Here is an 8,526-nt window from a genome sequence, read left to right as displayed (position 1 = left end):
CTTGAAAAGTACAGGTAGTCCAGTACAACAGCTGACATACGGGGGCTAGCACTGAGTGAACAGGCAAGAAGAGTTACTGACTGGAGGAGGGAGAGGAGGTGGGAGATGGTAGAGCTGAAGGGTCATCAGCAGTGGGAGACAGAGGGCAAGCTGCAGTTTCAATCACGCCTGACATTGACGGAATGCACGTTTGCATCTTTGACAGTTCACAACTTGAAGATTCGTATGCAGGGGACTTCCTGTATTAAAGCTGAAGAACTATTCCCCAGGTAGAGAACATGGGTCTTGTGTTTCAGAGAACAAGGGAACAAGATACAGGGATCCATGAGGGTGTCATGGAGAAATGTGACCTGAATAGTTAGCAATAGCTAATGTTGAGGGAGAAGGGGCCCTGGGGTGGGGCAGGGAGGGTCCTTATCTCCACAAATAATCAAGAAAATACAAAGGAGAGGCACTTCTGAGACACTGCTCGGCCCAGAAAATGAGCAGAGAAGAGAAATGACTTACAGCAGGCGAGGGAGCAGCATCGATCAGTCACTCTGCTGGAGTGGGCAGGACTGGACCGGCTGTTCTAGAAGGCAATGTGGGAGTAGGTGTTTATAGTCTTAAGGCTCCTTGCCATCACCCAGTAACCCTCCATCCTATATAAATGAATTCTACAGTAGAGTCAGATTTGAGATGTGGACAGAGACCTATCGCTCAGAGGGTTATGATTTTCCTCATTTCTTCATTCATTTCTTTAGTTGGGGGAGAGGTTCCCAGGTGTTCACTGAGTGACTTTGTGACGTCATTGACATTTCTGAATATTTATTCTTCTGTACGCATCAAATATTATACAATCAATGAATTCAAAAGGTCAGTTAAACATACACATTACATTTCCCCAGCATCTGGCGTTTCTAGAGCATTCTCATCCTCAACATCTTATTTGACCTTACGACCTCTGGCAGGTAGGGCAGCCTGATTCTGAGAAGTGTGGACGTCTCACTCAGCTTGCAGCCTCCTCCTCTGCTCCTTACTCAGAGAGACTCGTCTCGCCCTGAAAGGTGCAGCCCCTTGTCCCATGGGGTCTCCCACCACCATCACTGCTAGTCATAGCAAGGTCACAGGTAACATCAGACGCAGAACCAACCTTTTTATCTGCTAGTTGGGAAGGACATTCATTTTAGAATAAGGCATTAACATGTAGCCATCAGATATTATAGCTTCAGTAAATTTTTTAATAGCATGGATTGAAGCCAAATTTGTCCCAAATGAGCCTGTAATTTTTTTTTTCTCATTTCCTCATAACCCCTAGTATTTGACTAGGGACCCAGCACACACTCAGTAATAGTTATTTAACTGATATACTGAGAGAGCCCCTTGAAAATGAAATCTGATTTAAGGAGAATTAACAACAACAACAACAACAACAAGATATGAACTAGAAGAAAAAAAGAATGTAAAGTTGATATATTTTACCTTTTCTTTCCTTTCCAAGTGTTGCATAAAGTACAATTCTGTTGCAAAATGCTAGCTAACACAGCTGTGATAAACTTCTTCGATTGAGGGCTTACTGTGTGCCTGGCACTGCTATCAGGTGGGGGAGGGGAGCACAGTCTGTATCCTCAAGCTGCAGCCCAACATGAAATATCTGTCCAGCTTCCTGATGTTTCCCGTCTCCACCCTGGCTGACTCCACTAACCTGTCAGCCCACTGGTTGTGATGAATTACTGCATAATCCCACGACCTAAGTGGAAAAGAATTTATTTCCTCTCTGAACTACAGTTTTCTCAATATCCTTCCATTAAACTGCATAACTTGGGTAGGTGTGTAGGGATGTGTATTTCCTTCTTGTCAACTGCCACTCTTATAAGAGTGATAATCATAGATTATAGCCCGCCAGGCTCCTCTGTCCATGGGATTCTACAGGCAAGAATCCTGTAGTGGGTAGCCATTCCCTTCTCCAGGGGATCTTCCCAAGCCATGGATTGAACCCAGGTTTCCAGTATGGCAGTCATATTCTCTACCATCTGAGCCACCAGCGAGCTGTACTCATTTAAGAGACATAACCTCAAACAGTTAAAAGAGCTCCTTACACATAGAAACCTACTTCTCTGTATATTTCCAGAAACTTCTGTCTCTTTCCACCCTTACAGGTATTAGTGGTACTGAATATAAGCATTAAACATCGTCTGCTGTTCACAGAGTAAGTTCTGACTGTCACAATTACCTGGCTGAACCATCTTTGGCAGCTTGATCCTTTCCAGGAAGACACAATTGAAAATGACCAAGATAATCTGGAGTCAAAATTTACCCAAAGACCTGTTGATGAATAGAATGTGTTTGTCTCCACATGAGTAACCAAAGTGTAGTTATTAACAATAATAGTGGACATTTACTATTACTGTTGAGCAACAACAATGTAATTATTAATGATAATAGCTAGTATTTACCAGGTGCTTTACTGTGTGCTGGGCACACACTAAGCTCATTATAAACATCTTATTTAGACCTCACAACAACCCTAAAAGGACAGTGAACTATTACCTCCATTTTACTCAGAAGGAAGCAAACAAAGTTAAGATTTCAAATTTGGGTCTGACTCCTACCCACTAAATGCCATAAAAACTTTTTTTTTAAAAAAAGCAACTGCAGTGCCTGTGTTTTTATACTTATCTGTAGGTACACCTCTAAGTGTGTGTTTGTGCATATATAGGAGTTCAATTTTCCTGGGCTCCAAAATCACTGCAGATGGTGACTGCAGCCATGAAATTAAAAGATGCTTGCTCCTTGGAAGAAAAGCTATGAACAACCTAGATAGCATACTAAAAAAGCAGAGACATTACTTTGCTGACAAAGGTTCATCTAGTTAAAGCTATGGTTTTTCCAGTAGTCATGTATGGATGTGAGGTATGGGTGTGAGACCATAAAGAAAGCCTAGCGCTGAAGAATTGATGCTTTTGAACTGGGGTGTTGAAGAAGACTCTTGAGAGTCCCTTGGACAGCAAGGAAGTCAAACCAGTCAATCCTAAAGGAAATCCATCCTGAATGTTCATTGGAAGGACTTTTGTTAAAGGTGAAACTCCAATATTATGGCTACCTGATGAGAAGAACTGACTCATTGGAAAAGACCCTGATCCTGGGAAAGACTGAAGGTAGGAGAAGGGGATGACAGAAGATGAGATAGTTGGATGCCATCACCCACTTGATGGACATGAGTTTGAGCATGCTCTGGGAGTTGGTGATGGACAGGGAAGCCTGGCATGCTGCAGTCCATGGGGTTGCAAAGAGTCAGACAAGACTGAGTGACTGAACTGAACTGAACTGAACTGAGGAGTTCAATTCCCAAGAATACAAGTATTTTAATAAACAACCTCCCATTTCCACAGTGAAGATGGGCCTGAATTCATTATGTTGAAAAGTCTCTGGTTTTTATCTGAGCAGTTTGTAAACAAACAGGGAACCAACCCTATTTGCATCAGTCCTCAGGGACTTTTCTCTGCCTCCACGGTCCCTGGTGGCTCACTCAGTAAGGAATCCGCCCATAATGTGGGAGACTTGGGTTTGATCCCTGGGTTGGGAAGATCCCCTGGAGAAGGAAATAGCAACCCAGTCCAGTATTCTTGCCGGGAGAATCCCATGAACAGAGGAGCCTGGCGGACTGCTGCCCATGGGGTCGCAAAGTCGGACACCACTGAGTGACTTAGCGAGCACAGCTCTCTTAAGTAGGGATGAGCCTCAACTCGGCCAGTCGCCATGGCAACTGCCAGGCAGCCCGACCCCCGCTAGGAGGCGAGTCAGAAAGGTGTGGAAGACAGGAAGCGGACCCCCGGGAGGCCTCCAGGACACTTCCCTCCCCCAGGGCAGCCCCACCCTATAAGCACAAGGCACCCTCCTCAGCTCCTCAGCGCTGAACCTTCGACGGGGTTTCCTTCACTCCTTTTCGCTGGGGGTGGGGGAGGTAGAGAGAAGAGGGTCTCTCATTCATATTTAAGAAAAGCAAAAAGATAACTTCTGCCTGGGGGAACGGAGCTCAGAGAAACCGCGGTGCGGCCTTCTCCACTCACCTGAGGCCCCGCCACCGCCGCGCCCCTCCCTTCTCCCGCGGAGGCCTTATCTGCGCAAGGGTGGACCCCCTCCCGGGGGCTGATGGGAAGGGCCGGCTGGCTGGGGGGTTATGGGAGTGCCTCCAGGGCCAGGGGAGGAAGTGGAAGAGGACTTCCTCCTTTTTCCAGGGAAGAAACTCCTCCTAGTGATGGCCTCACCTTTTCGCCAGTCTTCCTGTGAGCCCTCTGCAGGCCTCCAGAGTTGGAAAGCTCTGCTTCTCTGATCACCAAATGCTTGCCTGTCACCTGGGGGTTAAGGGTCACATAGGCCGGGGCTGCCCGGTGTCCCATTGACCTAATGAGGCCTTTTCTGGTCTCGCCTAGGGAGAGGGTGGATGGGGCTCTCAACCTGACCTGAGCGACAGCATCCTTTTTCTGGAAGCAATCTCTGGGCTAGTTGCTGCTGCAGGAGGCTGGGGGTCCAGTCCTGAAGTTTACCTCACTTTGCCTTATTTGGACAGCTGCTAAACCTGCAGGATAATGAAATTACTATAGATTGACTGAAAGATATTTTTGAGGGATGCTGGTGATTTAGTCAGTAAGTCATGTCTGACTCTTGTTAACCCATGGACTGTAGCCCCTCAAGCTCTTCTGTCCATGGGATTCTCCAGGCAAGAATACTGGAGTGGGTTGCCTTTTCCTTCTCCAGGGGGTCTGCCCAACCCAGGGATCAAAGCTGGGTCTCCTGCATTGCAGGCGAATTCTTTACCAATAGAGCCACAAGGGACTTTAGGGAGCAGGGGGACTCTGATTTATTTGCCTAAGACATAAATTAAATTGTAAGTTTTAGGATCTAATAACTCAATGGCTAGACATCCAGCTGCTTATGGTGTGATCCAGAGTAGGGTGTGTTTAAACAACTTTCTGGTTTTTTTAATCAAAGGATCTTTGAGCCAGTGGTTCTCCACTTGGTAGATGGTTAAGGTCACTTCCAGAAACCATAGTTATTCCTTTAAATCAGAGATCTGGGGGGAGGGCAGTAGAATACAGTAATTAACAGTAATAGCTTAAGTCAGGTGGCATGGTTTGAATCCCATTGGCTGTGTGATTTTGAGCAATGTCTTTACCTCTCTGTGGCTTCTTTTCCTTAGCTGTACAATGGGGAAATGACAGTGATTATTTAAGAAGACAATTCCTATAAAACTCTTCAAACACTGCCAGCACAGTCAGAACATTATTACTTCCTGGCATTGTGAGAGGAAATTTGAATTTCTGACATTTTTTTTTTTTTTTTTATGTGCAGAAAAGTTAACATCTAGTTGCACATTCTTGATTGTATTTCCATTTCATTCCAGATTTCTAATATTTAAAATGTTTTGAGGTTTTATTATAAAAAGACATGATCCACTGTATTAAATGTGGCATCTGTCAGATATAAAGAAGAAAATCACAATCATCTGTCCTTCTAAAGTCCCCACTTTTTCCCACAAGAAGTACTGTTCATTTGGGGTGTTTACAATGTTTTTAACGTTGCAGCTAACAAACAATATAATTGTATGGTCTTATGTGTTAATCTGCTTGTACATTGTTTCTTTTTTCGAAGAGTGATGGATTTGGGTCTGAGATGTGGAAAGGTCTGTGTGTTCTGGAAGACCTGGGGATTATCTGGATATCTGCCTCATGGATTTGGGCTCTGTAATGCTTCCAGTAAGAGCAAACTCTGTGTTTCCTCAGTCACTGCTTCCTTCCCCAGCAACATCCCACAACATGCCTTTAGGGGGAGGTGGGTATGAGAACTTTCTATTAATAATGTGTGATTCTTTTGTAATATCTTTGTTGATAGCATTATATAGCTATCAAAATAAATAATGTACTAATAAAATGTCATCTTTGTTCCCCAGGGCAGCTGTTTGAGTTGGGAAGGGTTTATTCCCCTCAGTTAACAGGATAGGGATGTGAGAGTTGGACCATAAAGAAGGCTTTATGACCCATAAAGAAGGGTTAAAGAATTGATACTTTTGAACTGTGGTGCTGGAGAAGACTCTTGAGAGTCCCTTGGACAGCAATGAGATCAAATCAGTCAATCTTAAAGGAAATCAACCCTTAATGTTCAATGGAAGGACTGATGCTGAAGCTGAAGCTCCAACACTTTGGCCACCTGATGTGAAGAGCCAACTCATTGGAAAAGACCCTGATGCTGGGAAAGATTGGGGGCAAGAGGAGAAGGGAGCAACAGAAGATGAGATGGTTGGATGGCATCAATAATTCAATGGACATTAGTTTGAGCAAATTCTGGGAGATAGTGAAGGACAGGGAAGCCTGGCGTGCTGCAGTTCATGGGGTCACAAAGAGTTGGACATAACTTAGCAACTGAACAACAATAGCAGGATAGGAAACTGAGGCTCAGAGGACTGGTGAGTTCCCTGAGGTCACCAAAGCTAATAGGCTGTGGGATCCCAGACTTGAAAGCTGGGCATTTTGGCATTAGGTGAGTAATGTTTCCACTAAATGAAGATGACTTTAAGATCTGTTTTCCCTCCATTTAGATCAATTTTTTAAAGTATTAGATTTAAATAAGTAAAAATTGGGAATATTATTATTATAGAAGGTATTAAACCTTAAAAGCCACTAAGAGTACCATGCAATATTTAGATTTAAGGTAAAACACAGTTATTTGTATAATTTGCAAAAACACATTAAGAATTAGATATACAGATGTACAGTGGCCAAACCATAATTAAAAACTGAATTTTGATCCACAACTTGCAGCAGCAAGCCCAGGAAACCAACCCACTATCTACAGTAAACTTCCCAGGAAACCACCCTACTGTAGGCCAGACTCGCAGGAAGTCAGTTCTTTTCTAACAGATCCAGGGGCAAACAAGAACCCCTTTAACAATAGGCTCCAAATGGGGCTTCCCAGGTGACTCAGTGGTAAAGAATATGCCTGCCAATGCAGGAGACACAGGAGATGATCCCTGGGTAGAGAAGATCCCCTGGAGGAAGAAATGGAAAACCACTCCAGTATTCTTGCCTGGAGAACCCCACAGACAGAGGATCCTGGCAGGCTACAGTCCATGGGGTCACAAAGAGTCAGACACGACTGAGCACACATGCACCACCAAATGGCCAGGACTTGATTAACAGCTGAGAGTTTACCTAATTTTTGCCCCCATTTCCACCTTAGGACCAATCAGAGAAAGCTGAATTTCTACCCTCACCAATCACCTAGGATGCCTGCATTCTCCTGAGCCCTCCAGCAGCTTCCCCATACTCTCAGCCTCCAGTCAGGATACTAAATTCTTACCTTTTTTCCACTATAAAGTTTTCCCACTCCTCTGCCTGCTTTTTAGTCTCTTTCAAAATATGAGTGATCATGACTGACCCTCTTGCTAGAGCAAGCCCCAAATAAAAGTCTTTGTTTTCTCTCATTGGGTGGTCTTTGTTTATTTCCACATGCAAAATAGAGATGCTTTCAAGTATACATGATAAAGGAAGAACATATTTGTATCTCACTAGGGGATCTAAAGGCTCATGTGGACTGGATTTTCCTGGCTTGGTTGATCATCCATTGTGTGCAAAACACTTTGCTAGGTGCTGTGGGGAGACAGAGATGAGGGCAGTGTGGCTTCTGAGTGTCCAATAATCAGACAACCACCTGGATGACTGTGACGTGAGATAGAGCTTGCCCTGTGTGTATGATAAAGATGGCTAAAGGTACAATGGGAATTAAGAGAAAGACAGTGAGAACAACTCACTTGAAGGATCAGAAGAAGCTGCAGGTGGAAGGTGTCCAATATTTAGAGTAAAAAATTAAAAATACAGAGAAATATGGTTACTATATACTAATAAAAACTCACTACTTTAAATTTTGCATGTTGTCACACTCAGACCTTTAAACTAGATAGACAGATGGATAGATAGATAATAGACAGATGATACAGAGAGGGGAAGTCCTTTCCCCTTTCTCCAGCCCTGTTACCCTCTTCCTCCCGGGGGGCATTCTTATCATGAATTTGGAGCTTTTTCTGGAAGTGGTTCCTTAGCCAGTCTTTGAAGAATGGCTCTGACTATAGGCAAGGCCATCAGAAGGAAGACTTCCAAGGGAAGCATCTGGCACAGGCAAAGACACAGACGTGGGGAAGTGAAGGATGTACTGGGGACAGTGCTCATGGTTTGCTTTTATCTGAATCACGTAACAAATATAGGAAGGTGTTGATGGACCAGGAGGCTGAGAGGATGACTTGGGGTTTGAATATGGAGATAGTGAATACAGTGGTCTGCATGCAGTCTGGTCTGCACGTGAGTTCCTGAGTAGAGGAGGAGGGTGAGGTAGTTAAGAGTGCCTAAGTCTGGAGACAAACAGGCTGAATCAGAGCCTATTGCCAGAGTTAATAAGGGGAGGAAGAAACCCTGGATTGGGGTGGTGACGGAGGAACTGGAAAAGAGATCATGAGGGGTCCTGGGCAGACTGAGTGTCAGATAACTGGAGGGAAGA

The sequence above is a fragment of the Cervus canadensis genome, chromosome 7 (genome assembly GCF_019320065.1).
Source record: "Cervus canadensis isolate Bull #8, Minnesota chromosome 7, ASM1932006v1, whole genome shotgun sequence".
Classification (NCBI taxonomy): domain Eukaryota; kingdom Metazoa; phylum Chordata; class Mammalia; order Artiodactyla; family Cervidae; genus Cervus; species Cervus canadensis.
This window is presented reverse-complemented; position numbering follows the sequence as displayed.